A 12,219-nucleotide genomic window follows, 5' to 3' on the forward strand; every position below is an offset into this window, starting at 1 on the left:
ATGAAGGAAAAATATCTAGACTACATAAAGAATTCTTACAAATAAATAATTAAAAAAAAGAACCAGTAACCCCAATTTTAAAATACCTAAGGACATAGGATAATACCAACAAGTATACGAAAAGATTCAGCAACTCGTTAAAACTTAAAGAAACTGAAGTAGCACTGGAATAAAATTTTAGACTCATTAAGATTGACAAAAATGAAAAAGCTCTATCTTTTCAAGTACTGTCAAGATAGACGTAAGTAAGAAGCTTTATAAATTGTTGATGAGAGAGTAGACTCTTACAGCTATTATAGAAGGCAATCTTCTGGCAGTTAAATTGAGTATGCATATACATTATGACATGTACATTTATACACACACTCACAAATACATAAACCCTAGAGAAATATTCAGCAGGCCTATAACTGGAAAAGTATAAGTATGTTCATCGTAGCATGATTTATAGTAACTGGAAGTTGGAGGTAATCACTACAGATAAGTAAACTATAATGGAACCAAACAGCAAAAAACTACATTCACAGCAATTAGTACTAAAAGAGTAAATGAACACCCAGCAACAAATACAGATTTTAAAATATAGGGCTGATAAAAAAAATAGTGAGGATCAAAATGAGATCTATAGTTTATGAAAACCAAAATAACATATTCACAAGACAATTTACATTGTCTAAAACCATATACAAATTAAAGGTTTTCTCCTCAAATACAACAGAATCATTGTCTATGGTAAAAGAAGAGGAATATGTATAGGAAATAGGATTAAATAAATAAAGCAAGAGAGGACTTGCATAAACTAAGGATGATAATGTGGCATTGAACTAATAAGTAGCCAGCAATAAGAGGCAGCCATGATTGGTCATTCCAGCCTCTAGAGGCACCTCTCTTCCAGAGGGTGAAAAGACTAAATAGGTCTCACGTCTGATACAGGAATAAACCAACCTAGGGATTTGGAGATCTGGAAGAGCACCACAGGAGAGAGCCACATGAAAAGTCTAATTCCTCCTAATCTTTGCAAATTTGGAAACAGGGTTGTGATATCTTGGGGATATAATGATATTATTTTGCCCACAGCTAGAGGTTTGTATATACTGATTGCCACAGATGTTGTTTTTCACTTTACATAGACATATGTAAGAGAGATCACAGTTTAAACCATAGTATTTTTTCCACTACTTGATGTTTCGGCACATTTCTTCACTTTTATTTAACAAGGGAGACAACAGAAAGAACTCTACTACATGACACATGATGAGTTTTCTGGAAATAAATTGTCTCCACTGTGGACACAGAAATACCCAAGCATGTCTGGCAGTCTGCTGCACAAAACATAAGTCTTTCCACTGGATTTGTTGCAATAAGCTGTGAATACTGGTAGAAAATACCTCCAAAAGAAAGAAGAAAGACAATCTACAGTTGACCCAGTAACAAGGTCCTCAGCACTGGAAAGTTGGAAAGGAGAGTTTTTGCGTATAAATCCCAGAAATATTAAAAGTGGCCAAGGGTTTGCAAGGATTAAAGTTTGTGTGAGTGGGTGAGTTAGCCTAATTTGAATTTGCTTGTTGGTGTTCTATGTGGAGATGACAAATTAATGCAGCTATTACTAGATTTGTGATTAAGGTATAAAAACATCTTATTATTTTTTACTCTTCTGTTTCTGAATGGGTTTCAAATTATTCCAAAAAGTGCTCCTCAGTATTTCCTCCTTTATTATTTGTGTTTTTCATACACGTCTAATTTCTGTTCCTTGTCTTTGGCAAACCACTACTGGAAATGACAAATTACAAAATGAGATTCAAAGGGCACATGCAGGTGACTGAACAAGTATAGTAGACTAGGGAATGCAGGCATGGACCATGTTGCTTCTCTCTACATACAGCTGCTTCTGCCAGAATAAAGCTAATTTGCTTTTAACTAAAACGAGATATTTAAACTTAAAGATGAAGGGGATATTTTCTGCGACTCTTCACAATGGAATACAGAAAATTAATCTTAGGAATACTTGCCTGCGTTCTTACTAAATTCCCAATTATTTTGAGAATGGAAACTCTTTTGATCGAAATATTGCTGAAGTACACTCAGAATGCTATCCTATCTAGTGAACCTTTTTCTAAAAGTGGAATTTGTATTAGGACTGGGAGGGTACCGATCCGAGCTAGAACAGAGGGAAGATCCTGTTATATTCTCCTTTCCACTGTACTACCCAATTCATTCTCTGTTCCCCAATTTACACTATATGTCACTTCAGTGTAACTTCCTTGCTTGAGAGATAATCAAATTTAAATTCTTCCTTGAATGGCATTCAATGTGCTCCACGGTCTGACATTAATTCACTATAATTTCACTTCTTCCTTGTAGCAGATGCTGTCAGTACTCCGCCCATCTCCTCGGACCTTTCAGGATGCTTTAACAACTCTGTGCATGAGGGCTGTCATTTTATTCCTCAAAACTGCAAGTCTCTGTGTACACAAGGGTCAGAAGTGCTAAGGAATTAACATCCCTAGGGGAAAAGCCCTCTAAAAATAACTCATGGAATATAGTGTATGAGACATGTTTTATATCATTTCCCATCCTTTTTCTGTATCACTTTTCTTCCCTGACCCATGCTTCCTGCATCTACCAAATAAACTATCTGCACTCAAATTCTTACCTCAGCATCAGATCACAGGGGAACTGCAACTAAGCCAGTTGGTACAAAAAAACAATCCTAGGAAGCAAGTAGTCCAGTAACTGGATTACTCACTAGCCAAATGGCAACAAGAATTCCAGTGCTGGTAATAAGTGAATAGTGATACCCCCTGGCATTCTGAAGTATCTCAATTACTAACATTCTTACCTGTGGTGAACTGCGATTTCATAGGTTGCATTGGTTTATGTAATATCTCCAGAATTTGAGAAAGATACACTGCAGTTGCAAAGGTAATTATAAAGGACAATGGTTACTGTTAAATACCATCAATTCATTGAAGGAAGAAAAATGACAAACTCAACTCAGCCAACACCCAACTCCAACAGCCAACACGGTGTGAAATCAAAGGCTTTTTAAAAAAATAATAGTATTTATAGAGATACTAGTCTCCTGCAGCCAAAAGGTGTTAGGGATGCAAACCAAGCTCAGGACCTGACTGTGCTAGGTAGGAACCAAACTGCTGAGAAGGATGAATTTACAGCCTTGTTATATCTCTTACATAAAGTCAGGCATGGATAAATAGGGAAACCTCTAAGACCTAGAAGAGACATGGATGAAGATATTTGAGAACTTGAATTCCCAGACTTCCTTAAAGTCTTTGGGCCTGTAGAAATAGCTCATTCACCCTTGCAAAAGGACAACAGCCTCCCTTTGCCTGGGGGACATGCAGTGGCCTCACCTCAAGTAGACATCTGGCAAGACAAAGCCTACCCTCTTTAAAATCTCCCTCTCCACCTCCTTCAAGCTTCTAGGCTACAATTATAGTAAATTCTCAGTGTAACCCAATAGTGAAAACATTCTCCTTTCATTAGAAGGAAAGTGATTATTGATCAGGGTCTGCTTATGAAACTGTTTCCCTAGTTTCAATAAGAATGATGGGATTTTCGAATAGCAGAGGCCAGATGGTGACACTTAAATGTAACAGTGAAGGTGGATGTAATTGTTCTAATGCAAAAACGGGTAGCCAAGCTTGAAGGGCAACCAAGAGGCACTGACATACCAGCATCTGCAGAACTGACTAACAGATAACAATGATACCAGAAATAAGACAGATTAGAAACCAATGAGGGTACTGCTGAACTCACAAAACCAAAGATTTTGTGATGGTTCAAGACCAGAAGCCATCAAAGCTTATGTCAGAGCTGACAATGAAGCCGTTATCCCAGACCACTATCTGCACTACAATAGTTCTCATATCCCCAGACCATCAACTTAAGAGCAAGCCAACTCCCTTCTAGGAAGGTACCCAAAATGCCAGAGGAGGTCACAAGCTCTGGGGAATTAACACACATTCCAAAGCAGTCCTTAACCAAAGGACTCTAGAGAACTGGTTTACAAACACAACAGCTCACTTGCCTCCAGGGGCAGGTAACTCCAAGGCACCTACCAAAGACATTTCTTTCACTTGAACCATTTTCTCAGGATTTATGTTTAGGTTTTGGGTTTCTGCAAACCATGCTATAGACAAAATGAAATAATTATTTTGCTCCTTTCTCTTTTCCACCTATGTTTATCATTCCCTTCCCTAGTACTTCTCTACCCATCCAAATTCTATTCACACTTCAGGAAACTCTCAAATGCTACATATTAAATAAAGCTTCCCTAATTTCCCCAAGTACAGTTTTCCCCCATTTCATAAGCAATGTATTTATTCCTGAAAAAAAATTAATATTCAAGACAACTGGATACACCTGTATGCAAAAGAATAAAGTTGGATCACTTCCTTCCTCTGCATGCAAAAATTAATGCAAAATGGCTCATAGATTTAAATGTAAGAGCTAAAGCTATACAAATCTTTAAAGAAAACATAGGAGTAAATCTTTGTGACTTTGGATTAGTCAATGGTTTCTTACATACGAAACTGAAGGAACAAGCTACAAAAGAAAACAAGTAGATTACTTGGACTTCAAAATTAAAAATATACTTCTGTGGCACAAATGATATCATAAAGAAAGTAAAAACCCACAGAATGGGAGGAACTATGTGTAAATAGTATACCTAATAAAGGACTTGTATCCAGTATAAAGAACTCTTAAAACTAGACAACAAAAAGACAACCCAATTAAAAATTGGGCAAAGGATCAGAATAGAAATTTTTCCAAAGAAAATAGGCAAATGGCTAATAAGCACATGAAAAGCTCTCAGATCATTAACCATTAGGGAAACACAAATAAAAAACAAAATGTGAATCAGCTTCACACCCACTAGATATATTATATGGCTATAAACAAGATGACAGACAATAATCAATGTTGGTGAAAATGTGGAGAAACTGGAACCTTTATACAATGCTGGTGCAAATGTAAAGTGGCACAGAATAATTTGGCAGTTTTTCAAAATGTTAAACATAGAGCTACCATGTGATCTAGCAATTCTGTTCCTAGGTGTATACTCAAGAGAAAAGAAAACATACTGCCATAGCAAAACTTATAAATGAATGTTCATAGCAGTACTATTATACTAACCAAAAGTGAAAATAAACTAAATATCTACCAACAGATGAAGGGAAAAAATGCAGTATATCCACATAATTGAATAATATTTGACAATCAAAAGGAACAAATAAATGCTAAATGAAAACAAAAAAGAAATCCATGCTAAAACATGGATAAATCTTTACAACGTTATGCTAAGTGAAAGAAGCCAGTCAAAAAACATTACATATAATGTATTATTCCATTTACATGAAATGTCCAGAATAGGCAAATCTATAGGGGTAAAAAGTAGATTAATGCTTGCCTAGTGCTGGAGGTTGGGGTATGTTGAGGTGGGAGGGGTCTGGGGATGGGATGCTAATGAGTACAGAGTTTCCCTTTGGAATGATGGTTGCACAACTCTGAATATACTAAAGTCATTGAATTGTACACTTTAAATGAGTGAATTTTGTAGCATGTGAATTATATATTTATTAATTATATAACATTTATTCATAAATATATTAAATAATAATATCCATCCCTTTCTCTGTTGTACATCATGGCTGTATTATTTAAGACAGTCCATCTGCAAGTTGAATAATCTTAAGTAAAAAGATAGAATTTACTGGTTTCTATAGTACCTCAGAAAAGGCAGGCATAGAGCTAGTCACAGGGAAAAAGGGATTCCAAAACTCAAATGCTGTTAGAAATTTCAGTCCTACACTCTAGTGTTTATTTATTGGCTTTTGTCTGCCTTACAGTATATGGAGTTTGTTCATATAAAGATAAACATGGTGACAAGCAGTTCAGGGCTTAAATATTTTCTTATAACTTTTTCTTCTTAAATTTATACTTTGGAGTTCTGTAGGCTTGTCTTCAAATCCCAAGTCCATAATTTACAAGTTATGTGATCTGGAAGATTTATTTTTATCTTCAATTCATAACCAATGAAATAAAATTACCTTTCTTATCATAGGTTATTTCAATCATTTTATGAGATAACACAAGTACAATGGATAGCATAATATCTAATATGGAGCATATGTTGAAAATATTGGTTTGTAATCTACAGGAAAGTCATCTAGGTTAATGAAGGGAGGTAAGTCCCTAACTTAATGGTTAGGAACTATATGGCAATCAGATATTCCTTTTCAGAAATTTGAACTAAGAAACATGGGATGTAGGTAGGGTGCGGGTGGGAGGACCAGTTATCATTCGGAACTAAATCTGAAAGTTTATTATATAGAGTGATCATAAAGACCATAACAGCAATGTTGAAGTTGAGCTTATGAAGGAATTAGATAGTGACAGTAACTAAAACCACAAGTTATTCCCACTATTTTTTTTTTTTTTTTTTTTTTTTTTGCTGTATGCGGGCCTCTCACTGTTGTGGCCTCTCCCGTTGTGGAGCACAGGCTCCAGACGCGCAGGCTCTGTGGCCATGGCTCACGGGCCCAGCCACTCCGCGGCATGTGGGATCTTCCCAGACCGGGGCACGAACCCGTGTCCCCTGCATCGGCAGGCGGACTCTCAACCACTGCGCCACCAGGGAAGCCCTATTCCCACTATTTTGTTAAGTCTACATTCTTTCACTAGGTGATCTCAATCAGTGTGATGATTTTAAATATCATCCTCATATCAGTAATTTCCAAATTTGTATCTAGAGCTCTGACCTCTTCACTGAACTCCAAAGTCCTATATACAACAGCCTTTTTTTTTTTTTTTTTTTTGAGGTATGCGGGCCTCTCACTGTTGTGGCCTCTCCCGTTGCGGAGCACAAGCTCCAGATGTGCAGGCTCAGCGGCCATGGCTCACGGGCCCAGCCGCTCTGCGGCATGTGGGATCTTCCCGGACTGGGGCACGAACCCGTGTCCCCTGCATCGGCAGGCGGACTCTCAACCACTGCACCACCAGGAAAGCCCTACAACAGCCTTTTTGACATATTTACTTAGCTGTCTAACAGGCATCACAAAACAGAACTCTTGATCCTCCCCCCTCCACCCCTCTGCTCATCTGCCAGTCTTACCCATCTTAGTAAATGTAACCACAATCTACCAAGCAGTCAAGGCAATACTCTAGGAGTGATCCTTCAATTATTTTCCCCTCATATCTGACACATAATTCAACAGCTAGTCATACTAGCTTTACTTCGCAAACATATCCAACACACACTAATTTTTCTCCATCCGTGTTGCCAACAACTTAGTTCAAACAATCAGCTATTACTAGTTCTACTGCAACTGTCATCCAACTAGTAGTCCCTGCTTTTAGTCCTGCCCCTTCATGATCCATTTAGTGATCACAGTGGAGCAAAGGTGACCCTTTAAAAATAAAAGTAAGACAGACTCACCAATATGACTATGAAGACTGAATTTTAGCAACAGAAATAACAAATGAGTACTTCATGTTAATGTCCCATTATCAACCATCTCTCCCTCCAACAAATATATACAGTAAGAATTCCAGGCAAAAAGCCAGTACACAAAAATCTTAATCATTCAAAGAAATACCATTACCAATATTAAAGTACTGCTCAATATTATTAACAGTATCTACTGTATGAGTATAACCACTGTGTTAAGACTTTACACACAAATCACCTTTAGTACTCACAAAAATCTTATGACGTAGGTAATATTATCTACATTTTACATATAAGGATGACTAAGTCTTATGGAAGTTGGGTCACTTCCAAAGTGATCTACTTCCCAAGTCAGAGAACTAATAAAACAGCAGAACTGAAAATCAAAATCTTAAAAGGAAACACGATAGCGCATAATGAAGAAAGAGCCCAATATTCAATGAGCAGTTGAGTCATGCTGGAAAACAACAGAATACAGATCTATAAACTCCCACTGCTGAGATTTCAGAGACTCTCTTGAACTAGTTGCTAAGAGGCATAGCTTTATTACATTTTCTCTATTTCTTGTGATCTAATAGCTCAATTCTGGGGGGAGATCCCATGCATGTACATCATTACAGATCTCTTTAAGTTAAATAAAAATTAACAGAACTAAATTATTACTTTTTCCAGCCACCTTATTTTACTCAACTAGTTGCTAAGAGGCATAGCTTTACTACATTTTGAACTAGTTGCTAAGAGGCATAGCTTTACTACATTTTCTCTACTTCTTGTGATCTAATAGCTCAGTTCTGAGGGGAGATCCCATGCATGTACATCATTACAGATCTCTTTAAGTTAAATCAAAATTAACAGAACTAAATTATTACTTTTTCCAGCCACCTTATTTTGCTCAACTAATGAGAATTCTAATATAACTTGGTTATTTACTCCCAAGGATTCCATTATTTTCACAACTCCATTCAGTGCTATATTGACAGGAATTATAAGTGATTGAAATTTAATAACTTCTATTATTCTTTGCAGTTACAAGGTTCTCAAGTCTCTAATATATTCCCAATTACAGATTCTTTACATTGTGAAATAGAAATGTTTCATTAAAAGTAAGTAAAGCATGCTTCTGCATATATGAGAAGAGTTCCAGATATTTGGAGGTCCCATTTTACAACTTTATCTGGTTCAAATTTTCAAAATTAAATTGAGAAACTCTGTGTGCAATATGGTAATGTCCTTAGTCATCCAACATTGTCGTTACCTTTTCTCCTTTTTATATTCTTCACATATTCTGCAACTTCATAGATTTCTCTTCATTTTGGGTCCCGTGTTTTGACCCACCAATGCTACTGTTACCCAAATCCCTTTCAATGATTTCTTGTTATTTTCCAAATCACTCTGAACATTATTCCTGCTGTGTTCAATATACTTAAGCTAAGTCTGTAAGTATTTTACTTCATTCAATTTTTATTTTTCTCATCACTGTGATTCAAATTTTCTATAACTTCTAGTTTCTCTCCCGTACTGGGTTTGTTGTATTATCTGGACAACCCCCGCCCCCCCCTTTTTATTAAATTTCATTTTAATGCCTTAATTTTCCTGACAAATTAATTCATTCAGGTCTTTGTTAAATGTGTCTTCTAGCTTCCAGGAACCCCTCTTTGTGGAATTCTAAGCTGTTTACTTCACATAGCTTCTTTTCATTCCATAGTCATGGAATTCAACTAGAAGGAATGAAAATACCAACAGAGTCCATTTGGAATGAAAATACCAAACTTGATAGTTGCTTTCCAGCTTTGGGGTAAGTATTTGTATCCATTTGAATTATGCTGGGTTAGGAACAATCTAGTCAGTTAATGGGTCATAGCTATCTGGATATGCTTAAACTTTCTGATTCACTCATCCGGATTAGTTACTATCGCCTATGTAACACTTATCAGTTTCTCAATAACCTTCCTGGACAGTGGAGAATGCAAAGGGAGAATTTTTTTCTAATTCCCAATCTCTAAGCCACTTCTCTGTTTGAATGGGTTAGGAAGACACTTGTAAAGAGATTCATATGTACTGAACAATGTTCTAAAATTTTTCATGTTATTTTCACAAAATGGAATATTTTGCCATTTAGCAACCTTTTGACACTGACCTGCTGAAACACTTGCGCAGGAATGCAGAGGGTATATTTACTACTGAATTTCCTACTGAATATTGATTCACGTAACAAGAAAAAGGCAATTGTCCTAAATAGTTTTATCCCTCAGAGCTACCAGCAAATGATTCTTCAGCTGATTTCTTCAAAGCATTTTTTTATATCACACAAACCACAGTTTGTATTTGCTCTTACTTGTAATACTTTTCAAGTGACTCCTATTTTTTAATTAAAATGCATTCATCTAAAAAGTTATTAGCATAATGTGTGAGTAGGTGGGAAATAATAGATTCACTGACATGGATAATAAAATGAGTGTTTTTCATTACATATCTTTTTAAATCACAGAATTGTGTCTGTGAAGGTTAAAATAAAGATCATTTAATAAAAAGCACCAAGCTTGACCCCTATTTAAAAAATTTCTGCCTGCTTCTGTAGACGCACTGTCATAATATTTTTTTAGATCATACACTCCTTTTTGCCATTAATCTTGAAATTTACCAAAAATGAGCTCAGAAAAGACTGGGAGTACTGATGCAAGTATTTAACATAACCAATTCTAACTTTCACAAAGTTAGTGGAAGTTCTTCATATACCTAAACTGTTCTCCTGTTGCCTCTTTGGAAATTATGCATTACTGAATACCTTAAAAATGTCCTGTATAGACATTGAAAAACCATAAACAGTATGAATAAATATCATCTATTCACATGTGTGAATAAAACTCATTAAAACACATGGAAACCTGAATAAATGTAAGGGATATAGCACGCCCATGGATAAAAACACTCAATATTGGAAACACACATATGATCCATCTTTTTGAAGGGCACCTTGTAACACATATCAAATCTAAAAATGTATACCATCTGATATAGTATTTGTAGTCTCAGAAATATGTCTAAAGAAATACAGCACAGGAATGTTTACTGAACAGTTTTTCTAATGGTGAAAAATTAGAGACAAATGAAATATCTACAATAGGTCAATGGATAAATTATAGCTGATCTATATTTTAGAATATATTACAGATGTTAATATAGCTCACTAATCATTCAAATAATTCATTAAACAAATATTTATTAAGAACCTGTTATGTGCCAGACAGTGTTCTATTTAGGACATAAATCAGTGAAAATGTAAGACAAATTATCTGCTTTCATGGAACATTTATTAGGTGATAGCTTGTTTAAAAGAAAATAAATTTTAAAAGAAACATACAAAATATCAGTGGTGAAAAGTGCTACAGAGAAAAATAAAGTGAGGTGAGGTAAGGGAGCTGGTGAGTGAATGAGGGAGTGTTCTTTTATAGGAGATAATCAAGCGATATTTGAAACCTAACAGGGGACAAAACAAGGAGAAGTCTGGGGGAAGCACATTAAAAGAAGTGGAAATAGATCAAGCACAGCTTATCTGAGACCTGAAATAGATCTCAGATAAGCTGTGATCACTAAGACTTAAGCAGCCTATAGTGAGGATTCTGGCTTTTACTCTTTTAAGACTTCAAACGACTGGACGGTTTTGCCAGGAGAAATGACAAGATCTGGCTTACATTGTAAGTGGGTCATTCTGGTTGCTGTCTGGATAATAGGCTGCAGAAAGCAATGAGGAAGAGACATCAGTTAAAATGCTACTGAAATAGTCTAAGTAAGAGGAGATAAAGCCTGGAATAGAATAGCAGCAGTAAATGTAATGATTCTAGATATAGTTTCAGGTTGACCTGATAAGACTTGCTAATTATTTGGATATGGCATATAAAAGAAAGAGGAAATGGCAAGCATGAGATAGATTAGCACATGCTGATATAGAAGGTTGACCATGATATATTGTCAAGTGTGATCAAAGAAATCTGCATTAAAATGTGTAGAACTGGATGATTTTTATTAAAAAAAAAAAGGAATGTTAAAGATAGATATCAAGTTTTAATAGCAGTTAACTCTAAGAAAGGAAGCAGAGCTAGAAATGTTCACATTTTACTTCATGGATTCTGGCATAATTCAAGTATTTTATTCCTAGTATGTAACATTTCTGTAATTTTAAAGCAATTTTAAAATTGCTTCCTCACTGGAAGAAAGAAGAGATAACATATATGAGTGTTTAAATTAAAAGTAAATGTAGTTCTGATAATTGACTTGTAATTTTCAATAATACAAATAATAAATGAATTTCCAAATACAATTTCTCAATAGTGATTTAATAATTAGAAATGTAAATCTTATCCTTTTTTTTCAATAATATAAATACTAAATTTAATTTCCAAACACAATTTCTCATTTAAAAAAATAAAATATTTGATTGGCATACAATAAAGCATGGTAAACCTAAGTTACACGGTATGGTGAAAAAACATAGGCTATGGAAAAATCCAGAAAACCCTGAGTTCAAATATTGACTCTGACATTGAGTAACAGTAAGTTTAGAAAACATATCTATATTATGTGATAGTCACCACGCTCAGATTAAACAGAAGGCTCAGACCACAGCTAGCTCATCCTCTTGTCTGGACAGGTGTTTTGGGAGATGCTGAATGATGATGGTCTCTTCCCAGTATGGCGTGGAGCAACGAGACAAGTACCCAGCTTGGGTGATGAGAAAGGATTACGTTTTC

General features: G+C 35.5%; 1 protein-coding gene across 6 annotated transcripts in view; it reads right to left on the minus strand.

Annotated features, from left to right (window-relative positions):
• Positions 1 to 12,219, minus strand: part of EPHA6 (EPH receptor A6) — a gene marked incomplete at its 3' end in the record, with an annotated part of 858,431 nt that overhangs the window by 745,345 nt on the left and 100,867 nt on the right. The window lies entirely within an intron of this gene.

Source organism: Stenella coeruleoalba, assembly GCF_951394435.1.
Source record: "Stenella coeruleoalba genome assembly, chromosome: 5".
NCBI lineage: Eukaryota > Metazoa > Chordata > Mammalia > Artiodactyla > Delphinidae > Stenella > Stenella coeruleoalba.